Source organism: Camelus dromedarius, chromosome 4 (assembly GCF_036321535.1).
Source record: "Camelus dromedarius isolate mCamDro1 chromosome 4, mCamDro1.pat, whole genome shotgun sequence".
Lineage (NCBI taxonomy): Eukaryota > Metazoa > Chordata > Mammalia > Artiodactyla > Camelidae > Camelus > Camelus dromedarius.
This window is the reverse complement of record NC_087439.1, coordinates 68,741,954-68,758,834: the sequence shown is the minus strand read 5'-3', so window position 1 is coordinate 68,758,834 and position 16,881 is coordinate 68,741,954. Positions and strand designations below refer to the sequence as shown.

The following is a 16,881-nucleotide window of genomic DNA, read 5'->3' as shown; positions in this document are numbered from 1 at the left end:
GAATGTTCATAGCACCTCACTCATAACAGCCCCAGAGTGGAAACAACCCAGATGTCCATCAACTGGTGAATAGAGGAACAAGTTGTGCTATATGTATACAATAAAATTCTACTGAATAAAATGGAACAACTCGTTTTACATGCAGAAGCGTGGATGCATCTAAAAAGCATTTTGCTAAGCGAAGGAAGCCAGACACCAAAGACCGCATACCATGGTGTGATTCCATTAAATGAAAATCTAAAAGGGCAAGATTATAATCATGTAAATTATATCAGTGGTTTCTGGGGGTAGGGTGAGAGAATTACCTGCAAAGGAGCAGGAGAGAACTGTTGGTGGAAATGTTGTATATGTTGACTGTGGTGATGGTTGCACAACTATGCACATTTGTTAAAACTCTAGTCTTAACCTTTAAAATCAGTGAATTTTGAGTCCCTGGTGGTCTAGTGGGTAGGATTTGGTGCTTTCACCACCACGGCCCGGGTTCGATTCCCAGTCAGGGAAATCTGTTTGTGTTTCCATAAAATCAGTGTATTTTATTGTATGTAAGTTTTCCTCAGTAAAGCTGTTCAAAAGTAAGACCATAGTGGTGTTTGAAAAAAGAGGATTAAAAAAAATAACCCCCCCAAACAAACAAATGAACTCCCTAGTAGTCTGCCAACTTAAACTTGAGGAATTACTGCATTTGTAAGGTTACCATTTTGGAAATCCTAAAGTAGCCACTGATTCAATCAAGAACCATCAATGACTGCTGAAACCATTTGGGGAAGTTGTTGAACAAGACATTTTCAAAGATTACCCTACACACTGTTGACTGCTCTTATGGGCTAAAGTGTGCCTTTCCTATGGTACCCATGCTTGCCATCAAAATGGATACCACCAGCAGAGGATAACCAGACACCGTGAGCTCTGGGTGTGCACTTGGATGAAACGTTCTTGCTCAAATTACTTAACTGAAATCTAAACCGAGCTAAAATCTAAATCTGATTTTCAGTTTACAGGAAATGTGAGGGGTAGAGGAACACATTTAATGACGTAAATAAATTTGGCCTAATTCTAAATTTAAGACTTTCTATAAATGACAACTGGACTGGACTCTTCAAGTTTTGTCAGGAAAACTCAAGAGAGCTGGGGAAATTATTCTAGATTTAAAGAATCAGAACAGACAACATAGTGCAATGTGTGGAACTTGATTGGATCCTGATTAGAAAAAAAATCATTATAAAAGAAATTTTTGGGCAAATGGGAAAATTTGAAAATATGGCTAGGCCATTAGACAAAATGGAATTTTTTTTATTTTTTTTTTCATGTGATGTTATTATTGTGGTTGTGACCAGAGTGTTCTTATTGTTTGGAGAAGTATAATGTGGCATCATGTTGTCTGCTACTTAACTTGGTTCAGAAATAAAGGAATGATAAAACACCAACACAAAGATGAAGCAACTGTGACTTTAAAGGGTGAACTTTAAAATCACCTGGAGGCCTATTCACTCTCATGTCTGCATCTGGGCTGCAATGACTCAGAGGCTGGGCTCAGCTGGGACTGTCAACCAGGACATCTAAACACAGCCTCTTCTTGTGACTTGAGCTTCCTCTTAACGTGATGACCTCAAAGGAGTCACATTTCATACATGACAGCTCCACATTCTCAGCACAAGTCAAGTGTTCACCTAAAAATGTTATTTTACCTTTTAAACAAGACTTGACCCAATGTTGTTTTCTATGTTTGATTGTTGGCATTTTGCATAGCTATTTTAAATCGTGTTCAGATGTTCTAAGAGACGGTTTTGTCTGCAGAGGGAAAGTAGCTAAGCCTTCTAAATTATAAAATTGAGACTCTCAGATGAATGAAAAAAAAAATACGTATTACATATATATCATAACTAAGTGGCATTTTTATTTCATTTCAAAATTCTTGGCATCAATTTGAATAATGCGTAGCTCTATACCTTTAAGAAGACTAAAGCATGAATACCGCAGGGTTTGCTCTGTTCCCTGTGTTACCACTAACAAACTGTTGGAATTTTGTAGAGACAGTAACTACCATCTTACGGAAGTCAGAAGGTAGAAATGTTATGAGATAGGGATATAAAACTTTATTTTTTTCTACTTTCTTTTATAAAATCAGATTATATTTCCCCTGTTTTGAGCTTCCTCACAGAAAAGGAATGGTGAACTTTTTCTTGTGTTACCTAGACTGAGATCTGAAAATGCTGAGTTCCATACTTACACCTATGACAGATCTCAGAAAATTAGGACTCCATTTAAATCTTCATGGGGCTTGAACTAATAAGTGTGTCAGAGTGGCCACTTGCGACCCCGGCTCTCCGCACAAAACCCCTGGTGACGCCCTCTTAGTTCACCATTCGGTACTTGCTGACATTTGTCTTGTTTGGTTGAAGCTTTGAGCCTCATGTTATTTTCCCTCTATGCTTTGGGTTATTAAGACCATGTTCAGTCTAACTAATTTTGGAGGAAACTTCTTGAATAATCTCCTGTGTTGACCTTCTGTTTTTGGCAACTTGTGAAAAATAATTACCTCTTGTTTTTTGGTTATTGTCCTGTTAGTGTTTAGCACCAAAGCTTTTACTTCATGTTTCCTGACACTTAGCAGATGTAGTGTAAAGTCAATTTGGGGGGCTTTTCCAGTAGGGACACAAGCCATCTGGCTCCAGAGGAGTTCTGTTCCCCCCTCCCAATCATCGCCGTTCTACTCATTCCATCCTAGGCTTCTGTGAAAATCCTTTTTTTCCAAGGATTCAGTGGACCCCTGACCTAGAACATTAGGACTGAATGATATTTACCCTCAAAGTTCTGAGGTTCTCAGTCCATGGATCCAACAGCATCAGTGTTATTACCTGGGAATTTGTTACAAATGCCATGTTCCTAGGCCTCACCCTAGTCCTACTTGCCCAAAACCCTGGGCTTGCATCCTAGCAGTCTGTGTTTTAAGAAGCCATGCAGGGGATGTACATAAGTCTAACAACTCTGTCTAGGTTTGCTGTTACTAGCATTTAACATAAATTCTACCCCCTTATGCTTCTGCAGAAGTATTATCGTCTTTGGAGAAGTCTCTTTTATGTGCATCATTTTGTTATCATTACTACATATAAGTGTATGTGTATATGTATAATGACAAACGTTTTTCTTTGTGAGTTAATTAAAAAAAATACAAAGCACTATCTCTGCCATCATCTCCTGCAGAATTTGAGGTAGATAAAAAGAAAAATCACGTAAAGTTGGAGAGAGAAGTAGATCAGAGTAGAACTCCACGGAGCTGGAGGTTGACAGACTAGTGTTGGGAAGACGAGGAGGAGAAAAGGGTGGAGTAAGGGCAGGAACTGGGTGTGTAACTTGCGTTGAAAGCTCAGCTGAGGACATCATCAAGGCAGCTGAGCAGGAAGACGGCGGAAGCTGGTGCTCTGCCGTGTCAGGACGGGTCCCTTTCCAGCATAAGGCAATGGATGAATCCAAGTCCTTTCCTTGGTTGATTCACTCTCCTGACCTTTAAGAACTATTTTTGCTTTTAGCCCTCTGTACACTCCTGCTGTAAAATAAGATGGCTTTTTGATGATTGCCACTTTGTCCACAATTTCACTAATTTTGCTGTAGAACTATATGCTGTATATTACAGCCCTGAATTGTATGGTAGTGTCCTAATACGCAGACTGCAGTTATTACTGTTAGATTAAATACGGAAGTGGTGTCCATCTGAAAAGAGGCATCAGTTGCTTTCTTCAGAAACATGTTATCATTGTTTCATTGAGTAAGAGATTTCACTTACATTGTTTCCACTTACAAAGCTTTCTCTCAGATTTTGTCTTGTTGAGATTCCACACGTCCTGCTTTGCAGTAGTTGGGAAGCAACCTGGCTTTGAGTAAGTTCACCCTCCTCTAAATTTATTTCTTTATTAGTTTTTGAGGGAATGTTTATTCATTATATTTTTAAAGCTATATTGAAATTATCCTTAGTTTGGGTATATGTACCCATTGTAGATGCCCACCAAATACTGGTTGAGAGGATGAATGGCTTTGCTAATTTAGTTTGAGATTTTTTGAGAGCTGCTTCTATGTTAGTAAGGTGCTTGGAAATACGCTTTTTTGCTATTGCTCTGGATTGACTTTTGTATTATATTTTTGTGGTTAAATATTGATCTCTTTTTTGAAATTCTTAATTGCTTATAGATTTTTTAAAGTTGATCTTTATTTTATGGTTCTTTGCTTTAAATGTTCCACTTAATTTCAGATGGGAAGGATTTAAAGCAAGCTCTAAACTAGGATCGACTTCGTGTACTTGTCTTGAACAATGTGCCGGTATGCAGTTGTGCCCCATGGCGCTTACTGGTAAGGCCTCTCATTGTGTGCAAGTGGAAGGGAGAAGACCTGCTTTGTTGCTTTAATGGCTTTGTGCAAAACGGCAAGAACTTCAGCCTTTTTTTTTTTTTTTTTAATAGAAAACTCATTTGGGTTTCTGACTCTATCATTTCTCCCCATAGCTTCCTGGCTGGCCTGTCACGTTGTTTTTCCCTTATATCTCATCATACTTTTCCTTCCCCTACATTCTCTCTCTCAGTTACTCTCACGGGTCTGTCACACTTAGATACCACCGCTAAGGTAATCTCAGACTGTTCCTGGCTCCTTCCTCTCCCCCTCATCTGACATTTCCGAAGGGAGCATGGGGATGCGGGCGAAGTCCTGGTTTCTTTCACTGAGAAGTGCTTTGACTCTGGTAGCAGTCACCAGCTACTAGGACTATCTTAAGCACAGCCTTACTTCAGAATGTCTACAGGAGCCCAAGAGCAGGCACTTACAAACCTGGACCTTGCAAAGGAAAGTAGAATACTACCAAAAGCCGAGTGTGGTGCCTTTCTCTATCCGTGTCTGCTCCATTTTCTTCTCCACTTTGTGAGTGATTTTTGGAAATGATAGCCAAACCGGAGCAACTGAATTTTTCAATTACCTCCTTTCTCGAGATGAAGCCTGACTGAATTAAGATCTTTGTACCAATAGAGTTATTCAGATTGGCCCAACTTGGACTACATATTCCCCCACATCCAACACACTGTGGATAGGAATTAGGGTTTACTGGAAAACAGAGGGTGGTCCCCCAGTAGCCTCCTCATTCCAGTGTGAGGTCATATCTGCTCAGACTCAAACTGGGCCAGAACCAACAAAAGAAAACCCAAGGTTTGCAGTTTTAATTGATAGAAACCTTTCAAATTTTACATCACATTTCCCTAACTATTGATAGCCAGTTTCAAACAGAGAGTTCTTGTCTTTCAGGATGGGAGAGACAAATGAATGCTTTTAATCACTGAGGAATGAGGAACTGGGAGGAAGCAGCTGAAAGAATGTGAAAGAGAAAGTTTCATTGCTGAAACAAGGTCCAAGAGCATTTAGGAGGCGGAGGTCCAGGGACAGTCACATGTAGCTGCTGGCCTTGGGCAGAAGAGATACATTGTTCTCATGGATCAGGAGTATCACTGTAACTGTGTTTGAGTTGGAGAGTTGGCAAGCTGAACTCCAGTAGGGGCAAGGGTGCCAGATAAAATGATAGTCAGGATTGGGTGGAGCCTGGAAGAAAATGGTGAAGTTTGTGATGAGTGGGGTGTGAAGTAGAACTGTGAGTGAGTTAAAGGATTCCTGAGGGTGACACTGAAGCTGAAAAGCCAATATCTGACCAGGAGGTACAGCTGTGCTCCACTCTCCCCAGAACTTGGCTTTTCCCTTCAGAAGCAGGGAAAACAGGTGATTCATTAATCCAGGTGGAAGTGTCAGATGCAAAAATGAAAGAAAAAAGATTGAGAAGGGATAATTGGCAAGTGAGAAAGTGGAAGTGCTTAGTTGTGGGATACAGTCTGAGCAGGAAAAGAAATGAAAACAGGGAGGGGCAGAAACTTTGAGGACTTGAAAAGCTTTGAAAAATCTTGAAGGTCTTAATGTTGCAAGCTCACATGAGCTGATAGAGAGAGATGGAGGTTGGAAGATGAAATTCCAGAATTGGTGCTGTTGGAGCATTGTCAGGTCCAGGTTATGGCCAGTGATTTCCTCTTGATGGTCGCTCCTTTGGAGGAAGTCAAAGAGCATGGATGCCAGGGCTTTTTAATGAACTGTCCATGAAGATGTTCATAACGTGTCATGATGCCTATTCTGTGCTGAGTGCTGTTACCAATTTTGCAGATATTATTTATAATAATTATAATAACCTTACAATGTAGATACTGTCATTTATCCATGAAGAAAGTTGAACCAATGTAAGCAATGTGTCCAAAATCACAGAGTTAGTAAACCCTGGAGTCAGGGTCCCGCTGCAAAGCCAGTACTGTTTACTCATTGAGTCTCCCCAGTTGACCATCTACCCAACCCCTCATGCCTGCTTCCTCCTTCCTTCATTCTTTAATTTGTACTTTTCTTCACTCTAAAAAAAGGAACTTATGACAAACAAAAACATGTAGTGAATCAGGATTTAAAAAGTAAGTGGGAAATAATGGTAAAATTTAAAAGAAAATAGAAAAAAGATGAAATCAAGGGTAGGTTAGTATACACTTAAGGTATTAATCTTGTCACATCTACTAGGTTTAGGCTGTAAAATGAGCTGTCACTTTAAGAGCAAACATGACCAAAAAAAAACACCCATGACTTGCCATGCTCAGGGTTGATAAGATAAAAATAAACTAGTCCCTCAGAAGAATACAACTCCCATTACTGAGGTGGGGGGATGTCAGAGCCCGTGTAAAGCCATAAAGAACATTCTGAAGGACACTCTTAGAAAAACATAGCAATGTATTTCATTGAGTTTTTTATGATAGTATCTGTCAAGGTAGACAAAATAAAATTAGTTCTTTCAGGGTTAAAATCATGTGGTTGAATACAGTTTTCTAACTAATGAAGGGTCAGAATTTAGAGAGACCTCGTCAGTTGCCAAACTTTTTAAACACTGGCAGAGAATAAGATTGCAGCTGGAGATGAGTAGAAAATGTCACAGCAGAGGAGCAAGAACTTCAGCCTGGGATGGTGGTAAGATGACACCGAGTGGAATAATCTGAGCTTTGCAATCAATCATTTGTTGCAGTTTCTTGGACTGAGTGTTCAGCAATCCCCAACCTGGATTAGGGCTGAGGACGTCGTGTATGCACTTAGAGCACCCAGTACATCAGGAAGTAGCAAATGAACTCTAGGCGGATGAGAGTGGATTCTGGAACATTCTTTTTCTTTCTGTACTTGAGTACTTTTTAAATAAGGCATCATCTTACCATCTTCAGGGCAGTGGTTCTCAAAGTTAGCGTGCATTTGAATCACGTGGAAGGCTTGTGAAGGCCTATGTCCAGAGTGTATGATTCAGTAGGTCTGGAGTGGGGCCTCAGAATCGCGTTTCTGACAAGTTCTGTTCTTTTTTATTTTGAGGTGTAACTGACATCTAACACTCTATTAGTTTCAGGTGTATTTAATATTTGCGTACACTGCGAATCTTACAAGTTCTTAGGTGATGTTGATGCTCCTGATGAAAGCTCTCACTTTGAGAACCACTGCTCTGCAGACAGGAAGTAAAGTGGAATCGGGTAACGTTTAAATATTAATGCTAACAGTCTAAATTAGGAGAAAGGCTTAGATGTTTTTTCAAAAATTTTTATTTTCATATACCCATGTCCTCTCTAGCAAGCTAATGATTAAGAGTCAGTCCAAAGGTAGATCTGATGGGACTTGATTTAATTTGTTAAGAAGGATCATTTGTTCCTAGCAGACTTGATCATTTGCATGCTTATAATTTTGTGTACACGAGCCAACCCCCTTTTCACTGATTTTTATCAAAGATAGGTTTTATATAACCTGTGTCAAATTCACAATTAATTGAAATTCTTAGATTTCACAGGGAATTTTTTGTTTTCCCCAAAACTGATCTGTTAATTATCTGAAGTGCAAAGGTGCAAAGATTCTAGCCTGTATCTCTAGAATGGTAATACCATGGAGGACCATTTGAATATGAAAGGAATCATTTCTTGATGAGTTCAGTGTGTTAGAGACGTGGTTTCTAAGGTTATTGAAATAGAGAGCTCATTTTAATGACTTTTTCTCCCCAGTATCAATGGGCCTTCCATATCAGGTTTTGGGTCTGGGAGAATAATTTTGGTATATTTTAACAATACTCTTATTATCTAGCCTTGAGCTCTAAAAAAAATGCTTTATGGATTTTTTTAAAGGATATCTCATAATATTAGTAAATACTGGGATCGCACCAACTCAATTTTGATGTGCTGAGACAACAAAATAGGCTTTATCTCTTTTTTATTCCAAAAATAGAGCCACTCTGGAAAACGTATTATAAACAAAAAAAAAGCAAAGAGATGTGAGGTATTTTTCTTTGGTTCTTGGTATGGTTTAGAAGATAACCAAGAACTCTTGTAAGAATTTCCTGTATTTCCTTGATGAAAGTATGTGAGTTAACTGTGCTTGAGGAGGTTCTATTATAATACTCTCACACAAACAGCTGAGGGTTGACAGAGGAACTCACAGAACGTAAATCTTAATTTGTGTCCATCTGATAATCTCATGCAGAGTGCTGATGGCTCTAATTTTTCCTTTTTAGACGTTGTTTTAATGCCTAACAAGATAAAGTTCTACATGTGGAAAATATTAATGTAATTAAAAACATTTGGCTTTTTTGCATATATTTTCTAAAATTAACTGTCTTGTTAACACTCGTCTCTCTTGTCTCTAATTGGGTTGAAATGTGTGAAAGAAAAAGCTTTGATATGGAACTGTTTTTCAAAGAATGGCTCTACTGTGATACACATAGAGGAGCTAATAGATGTGGCTTTGAAAAAATTTCTCATGTCAGCGTTTTTACTTAGGTGGCAAAAAGATTTAAATAAGAATTTGCTACATCTCAATGACTGAAGTTTTTTTGTGCATCATTTGGAAATCTAAGCATTATCTATCACTTCAGAGTTGAAAGGTGGTGCTCTAAGATCTGATTCTGAAGAAATAGTTTGTCTTACTTTAAAATATTAATAGTATCATCTATCTTATAAAGAAGGGGAGCTGTATTTACTAATTTCCTTTTCTACAGGCATGTAAATACTATTTTTCCTTATTTCAGGTGTTTAACAACTGGTTTTGACTGACTAAAATTCTTAAAAAGAACTAAAAACAAAATTTAAATAACATCTGAATGAGGTTAAAATACTGTAATTTGAGTAACTCTTATTAAGGTTTTACATAAAAGGAAAAAACCTGCAGACCATCCTTGTTACAGTTTCACTGTAAGCAAACACCCAGTATATTGAGACAATGCTTACCATTTTTTGAAGGTTGAATTTTACATAAAAACAAGGTTGTATTGTATGCCTGTGGAAAAGTTAATATTCATTTCTTTCCTATCATCCTGTGAGTTTTATTAAAACTGCTTCCACCTGTCAGCAAGAAGTAAAGAGAATCACAGTGAAAGGAACTGATACTGAATTAACTTTCTGAAGGAAAACAGAAGCATCTGCCCTTTTTGAATCGCGCCGTGGACTGCTGGGGTCTTGGCTAATCACTGTTGCAAAAGTTTGGGAGGATTCAGCGTCTTGAGGGAGGGAGGCAGGGGCATAACCAGGTTTGGTGGGGTCTGAAGCAAACCTAATTTGGGGGATTTTCTTTAAGGAAAACTCCACAAAATATATTTTCCTTAGGAATTTTATAAAAACCTGAGACTAAGTGAAATCATCAGATTCCCGCCCAGGCCCCTGAAAGAGTCTCTGGCAGGAGGGGTCCTTAAATTTAATGCCTTCAGGGTAAGAAGGAGGAATGTAGATTTTGCCTGTGGACAGGAGGTGGCCTCCGTAGTTCCTTCCAGAGCTGGCCGTTGTTTTCAAGGAGCAGTTTTACTTCTGCAACACAATTGTCATCTCGCCTTCTTCAATCCCGGCTTCCAGAGCATCTTCCTATAACCTGAAATCTTCAATGAAACTTACTGAGTAGATACTTTTTGGTTGGTCAGTTAGGAGTTGACCAAAATCTAGCACTTGGCTGATATTGCTGAAAATGGAGAGGAACCGTGTCATGGGTATGGTTGGCAATTTATTGGATTTGTCCATGTTTTAATGTAGCTGCAAAGTACTGGAATCACATTCCTCCTAAGGAAAAGCGATCTTTGACTTCCAGTCTACTGTTGTGTTCTCGAGGCTCAAGAGGAGAGCCATTCTTGCATCGCATGTTACTACGTAATATATATTGTCCATCGGGTCTAACGTGTCGAGGGCTGTGTAACTGCCTGGGTGGTCTCGATGTCTGGGGTGCCTTACTAGATATCTGCTTAGTGACACAGAGAAGTGTTGTATTAAAAAATACAGGCTTTAGAACTTAAAATATTTGGTAAGCATAATCACCATACACCAGGGTTACCTCCTAATATTGACTGTAAAACATTTAGAAAATACGCTTATTTTATATGTTCAGGAAGAAAGATTATCTTTAAAAGGTGGATTTGGGAGCTAGCACAGTGGCTTTGAGCATATCACTTACTGTGTGCCACTGGGCAGTCTTTGTCTTTGTCTTTGCGCTTCCATTGTCTCGTCTATAAATGTGGGTCTCCTAAGGTTCTTGTCACGATTAAACAGCATAATAGATGTGGGGTGCTTGGTGAAGTCTCGTAAACCCTTCCAAGTATTTACCTATTGCCACAGCTGCTGGGTGGCCATTGATTCGGCATTAGACAAGTACACATCTGAGAAATTCCTACTTTTAGTAAATGAATAAAAATCGGTGTCTTTATAAGCTTGAATGTTCTCCCTTATCAGAAAATGAGAACTGTGTGTAACACAACCTGTTTTCAGTTTCGCCTTAGATAACAGCATGCTCAGAGCCAAATGCATTATTCCGATGCTGTAATTTGTTCAAGCTTGAGAACAACTCCTTTGCTTTCTTTGGTTGATCTCTGTTCTCTTTGATCTTTTAATTTCTAATTTTATACCATCTTAATCCATAAATCACTGCCAAGCCTTTTGGAATGGGAGCGACTTACATAAAATGGTCTATCTCCCATTCCCCATTAACATCTTTATCATGTTCAGTTGCGTGCAGTTCTCATTTGTGTGGTTTTAGCTGTAGCATGGATTCTTCCCTGGCTTCATTGGGAAAGTGATCTGTTCTGCACCCCGCCTAGGACCTTCTGTAGTGCACCATACAGGCTAATTTTTTGTACCACATTTTATGACACACGTTTGAAGAGCATAATGCAAGTTATCACCTGCTTGCTAAAGGCATAGACTTAGAAAATGACAGGAGTCCTGTTCAGTATTCTAGAGCCAAAAGCGACATGGGAGGTGTAAAACACGGTTTCTTCAAAACACCCAGGCCTTTGGCTTGTTTACTTGTACTTTATATCCCATCAGGAGTAAATCAGCCACCATTAAATGAGATTTCAGGGCTTTCTAAAAGTGAGAAATTTCCATTGAGAATGCAGCTTGTCACGTTTTTATTACCTAAGATTTTGTAAGCTGGAAATACATTTTTTCTCTCTTCCGCTTTTCTTCTACATTATAGCTAGGTGTGCCCTCAAGTGTGTTGAAAAGTTTCTACCACTAAGTGGTATTATGAATGATTCATTATTAAATACATTTGTTTGCTATTTGACAAACAAGCCATTATAGGCAGAAATAAAAATTTGAAGAGTCACAGAGTTCTGTGGATGTATAGCTGAGAATACTGCATGTAGATACTAGGAAAATTTTCCAACTCTTGCCTGTTATTTAGAAAAAGTTGAGCATCTACAACCTACTTAGAATTGTGAATGGGTGGTATAGTTAAGCAAAAAGCCCCAAATCTGACATTGATACTTGAATGGGAGACCCGTGACCTAATTCTAGCTGTGTCACTCAACGGTTAGATGATTTTGAGCCAAAAAGTTACTCTCTCTACGCCTTGATTGTCACATCTGTAACACGAGGAGGGTTGGGTTAAATGGATCTCTAATTCCCCATTCAGCTCTAATAGGCTTTGATCCTGTTGTCATAAAGCTAATACAATGAAAAGCTTTATTCAAAATCAGGTGGTGCAGTATTATTTAGGATTGCTCCCTGGAATATATCCAATGGTCAGGAATGAAGTTCACAGTTATGTGTGGTCTGAAGATACATTGAACATTCAAAGACAGTAACCAGTATCTGTATTCCTGTGGAACTTGTGTTCCACATTCCATGAGAGGTAATTGATGGTCCGGTCAGCTACTGTGGATATGCTAAAAGCAAGCCTCAGCCCACAGTTGGGGCCATGCTGATTCAGCCATCTGTAGAATTGCTGTGGCTTTCCACTTGCCTGCTAGGATTCCTGCAGTGCAGATAGCCTCTGGGAAACAATGCCACTGTGAGACAATTCCAGTTCCATTGTGGAGGAAAATGAATTGAGAACCTCAAAGTGGGGTCCATGGACTTGTGTGATCCACAGCTGCCCAGCAGACAGTTCATGTGTATGCTTGACAGCTGGGCAGGAAAAGAATAAGAGACAGCTTTTGTTCACGTACATTTCATAAACTTTAAATGCTGACAGATAGGACAGGCAGTATAGTATATTTAATTATGAATAATTGTAAGATAATAGAGCCCAGGATAGTTAAGAGGGAACTCGGGAACTGGTCTTTCTGGGTTCAGATTCAAGCACTGACTCTCAATTGCTGTGTGATTTTGAGCAAGTTGCTTAACCTCTTTGTGCCTCAGTTTCCTCATATACTGAATAAGTCTAATAATAGTATCTACCGTATAAGGTTGTTGTGAGGATTATTGTATCATTAAATGTAAGGCATTTAGAATAAGATCTAGCACATAGTAGGTGTTGTCTGTTATTAGTATCATTACATCGTTTTCACAGAACATTTAGAATGTTTTCAGTGTCAGTGGAGAATAGATTTGGGCATAAATAGCTGGAAGTCTGAAGATAGAAATAGCTTAAGCTGGCAGCTTATTTCTGTCAGATATTAAAAAAAAAAAAAAGTTGATAGGTACCCAGTGCATTGTGATGCTAGGGACCAGGCTCCTTTGTTTTGTTTTTTGTTTTGACCAGTCTCAGTGGGTTATTTTTAACCTCATGGTCCAAGATGGCTGCCCAAGCCATCTTGTTTGAATTCCTGCCAGGACAAAAGAAGAATAGAAGAGTGTGCTCCTTCATTTTAAGCACAAGTTTTCAAGGTCACGCATGACCACTTGGCTTACATTTTGTTGACCCCTTAATTACAAGGCTACACTAAGCTTCAGAGGAGACTGTAAAGTGCTCGTTGATGTGATGAGTCCACAGTGCGGTTTATTGAGAGTGAGAGTGTGGGGGAGCAACTAGCATCTCTCCACAAATGCTAATTTGGAAGACTGGATTCCTTAGTTTTCTCAGTTAAGGTGTAGGTCTGTTGCTAAAATATGTGTTTGCATCTGATTTACATGTTTAAATATTCAATTTTTGTTATTACTATTGTGTTATTTTAATTCTTGTGTACACAAAAATGGATTGATGTCTCAAATGTGATTAATTAAATGATAAAGATAGAATTAAAATATTAGCATCAGAACTCCAGTTCAAATGCTGAATTTAAACCTATATAAGTAGATAGGAGGGGCTCTGGTCGTGTCCTAACTTACCAGAGGCTTCTGAATAAGGAAACATGTGATGGGCAAGTATGACCGTGAGTATCTAGCATTCAGACTTTACTGGACTGGTGACCCACTGACCTCTGGTCACCTGTTAGGAAACTGTCAAAATGACCTTTGCAGTGTGAAATCAGTGATCTTTTTTACCACCACCACCCCCCGACAGACAGACTAAAAGCCTTGGAGACATCATTCAGAATTTCAATCTTGCGATGTAAGTCATACTACTTGACCAAGAAGCTTGTCAACTAACCCAAACACTCATGACAAATATGTGTAGAGGGGAAGCAGATGAATTATTGGCCAAACCTCTTTGTTAAATGATAGGTCCGTACCAGTGGCCATCAATGTGTAAAATAGCATTTGTTCTTCTGTATACTAACATTTTCCCTTCTGTATACTAACATTTTCCCTTCTGTATACTAACATTTTCCTCACTGAGGCAAAAGAGCTGAGGTGTAGACACTGAATCATGACTGGGAATATGTAAAATACCTCTATTTATTCATTCACTCCGCACATATTTTTTCAGGGTCTACTTTGTGTTGAGAATTGTACCAGGCAATGGAAAGATAGCAGTGAATAAGAGACGAAGCCTTTGCCTTCATAGAACTTACTTCTAACAAGATAATTATTTGATGACTTTTCGCATTATCACTTAAGACCCTGTGCTGCAGGAAAAGGGAGTGATTGTTCTGAGAGTTCTAATGTAGACTGAACAAGGTGGATTAGGATCTACGGAGATCTGCTGAGAGAGTAAACCAGGTTTTTTTTTTTTTTTTGCAGGGGGTGGACTGGCATTGCTTTGTAAATAAGAGTTTACCTAAATACTTTTTCAGCCTCTGCTTTATTCCCTAAAAGCAGTTGCTTATCAATAATATGCCTCCTACTTAGGATTCAGGGATGAAGGAACTTATGAAAATAGTGACTAGGATGGAATTGCAATCAGTAAGTACATATCTTAATGTGCTGGACAAACAAATGTAAGATTGGTTTCTTTCCCCACTGAAGAATGCTGGCTGGCTGTCCAGTGGTAAAGGGGCCCAAACAAGTTTTATCTGAAAGATGGAATAAAACATTTCTTCTTGGTAGAGGATTCAGTTCTTCATATTATTCTTAAGTGGCCTTCTTGGTTGGTGTTTCTCTGTGATATTCAGTTTCTTGAGTAGCCTGACCCCACCTTTTTGTGACTGTATTATCACAGTGTTAAACAGAGAGAGCAAGTTACTGGGGGGTTTTGAAGAAGACTGATTATAAATACTTTTTACCAAGAATTTTGTTTTTTTCTTACTAGTTGATGATTTTCTGCATTTAGATGAAGAACTTGACTGGCATGTGAAAATGTCTGTAGACATGCCTTAGCGGGATATGAAGCTTTATTTCTTTATGTGGAAAGGAGTCATTAGCCTCACTTCACATTTCAACTGACCCTCTGAGAGCAGATGTAAATGAGATACCTCTCCTAGTTCCCAGGTCTGCATGAACTGAATATCGGAACTCTCTGAGAGATCCACCAAACATACATCATTCCTAAGACTCTGATAGAGAAGGAAGGACTTTCTAATCTAGATGAAATAGGAAGAAAATTAGCTAAATATGTAAGGAGTCTAGCTTACAGTTCATACCAAACAGCGATAACTTAGTGGAAGATTTAAGCAGAAACTCATCTCTCATTGATGTAAAACTATTGTTAATTTTAAACATTTGAATTTTTACTTAAAAATTCTAATGACTTTGTTGTTGTTGTTTAACAAGATGGTGTCTGTGTGCGCTGAACATTTGTTAAGCAGCTCAGAGATCCTTTAAGTTGGAGAAATGCTACTCCAGCCAGAGGAATAGAAATCAGATGCACAGACAGCAAGATGATGAAACTTAAGAAAAATTAGAGTTGGGCATGGAATAGCAATGGCTTTTTCTTGTCTCACAGATCTGTGGATTGATTGGTTGCTTTGGGGGTCACTCCATCTGTGTGCTGCTGCGCTTAGTTAGGGCTGCTTGATTTTCTTCCGTGTGGAGCCTCTCTCTTCAGCTGAACTAAAGCATGGTAGCTGGGCGTCATGTTGTGGTTTCCAAGAGAACCAGACCCAGAGTTTAAGTGCTTGCCTGTCTCTTGGCCAGCATGGTAGCTGGGCGTCATGTTGTGGTTTCCAAGAGAACCAGACCCAGAGTTTAAGTGCTTGCCTGTCTCTTGGCCAAAGCAAGTCAAGTGGCCAAACCCTGGGTCAGCATGAGAGAGGGCTACACAAAGAATGAATCCTTCAGGCATCCATGGGGTCCACCAGTGAAACAGTCTACCACAAATGTGGAAAGAAAGAGGCTTCTGATTGGAAATACTTGTATTTCTGATGAAACCTAAAGACTTGGTTTCTTGAGAGATGGGGTAAGTTTAAACTAGAAAATTGAATTGCTCTATGAATATGAGAAGCAGGATGTTTTAGGGCTGTGGTCCTCAACTCTGGCTGCCCGTTAGAATCTCTTGGGGAACATTGGAAATTCCAGATGCTTAGTTTGCATCCTGGGCCAATTAAATAAAACTTCCTAGGAGCTGACTTAGCATGGATACATTTTAAGGCTCTTTGGCAGGATTCCAAAGTGCAGTCAAGGTTGAGAATCACTGTTTTAGGGTATGTTTCTGTTGAGATGGACTTGAAAGAGGACAGCCCTGTCTCTTTCTGGCATCACTGGGTGAGATAAAATGCTTGCCAAATGTGCACTGAATAAGGATCAAGCGTGGCATTCTTTATGATTTTTGTAGGGCTCTCAGGTTATAACTTCTTCCAGTTGTTCTAAGAACATCTTTTTCCTGAGGTATCATCTCGATCAAATTTCTCCTCTCCTAGAACCCTAAAATGGTTAAGTATTTTCTCTTAAGTGACGTTGAAATGTCAAATATGCTTATATCTGGTTTGAGGTCCTCAGTTTTCTGTCTCTGATATTCCTGTTCCCTACTTACATCTCCTGTAGACTCAGGGTTCAGGATATTTGGAGTTAATGTAAACCTGGAAATGATGGAGAGGTATCTCACTTATATCTGCTTTCAGAGCATCAGCTAAAACACCTGTCACACATAAAGTGATGCAGTGGGATTAAACATAATATATTCTAAACTTCAAAAAATGTAATTTATCTTGGAGATTTTACTGAATTTTGGCTTTCTGATGATTTCTTTATATTTTATTGTATGGCTATAGCCTAATTTATTTAAATTATCCCCTCTTGGTAACATTTATACTTCTTTTGGTTAATTGTTATTTCCAACATATATCTTCATGTA

The 16,881-nt window shown here is 38.9% G+C and overlaps 1 protein-coding gene and 1 non-coding gene across 5 annotated transcripts in view; both read left to right on the top strand.

Annotated features, from left to right (window-relative positions):
- The window catches only part of PARD3B (par-3 family cell polarity regulator beta), a 924,313-nt gene that overhangs the window by 166,990 nt on the left and 740,442 nt on the right, over positions 1-16,881 (top strand). The window lies entirely within an intron of this gene.
- TRNAE-UUC (transfer RNA glutamic acid (anticodon UUC)) lies at positions 430-501 on the top strand. The gene has a single exon. It is a non-coding gene; the product is annotated as a tRNA-Glu (tRNA).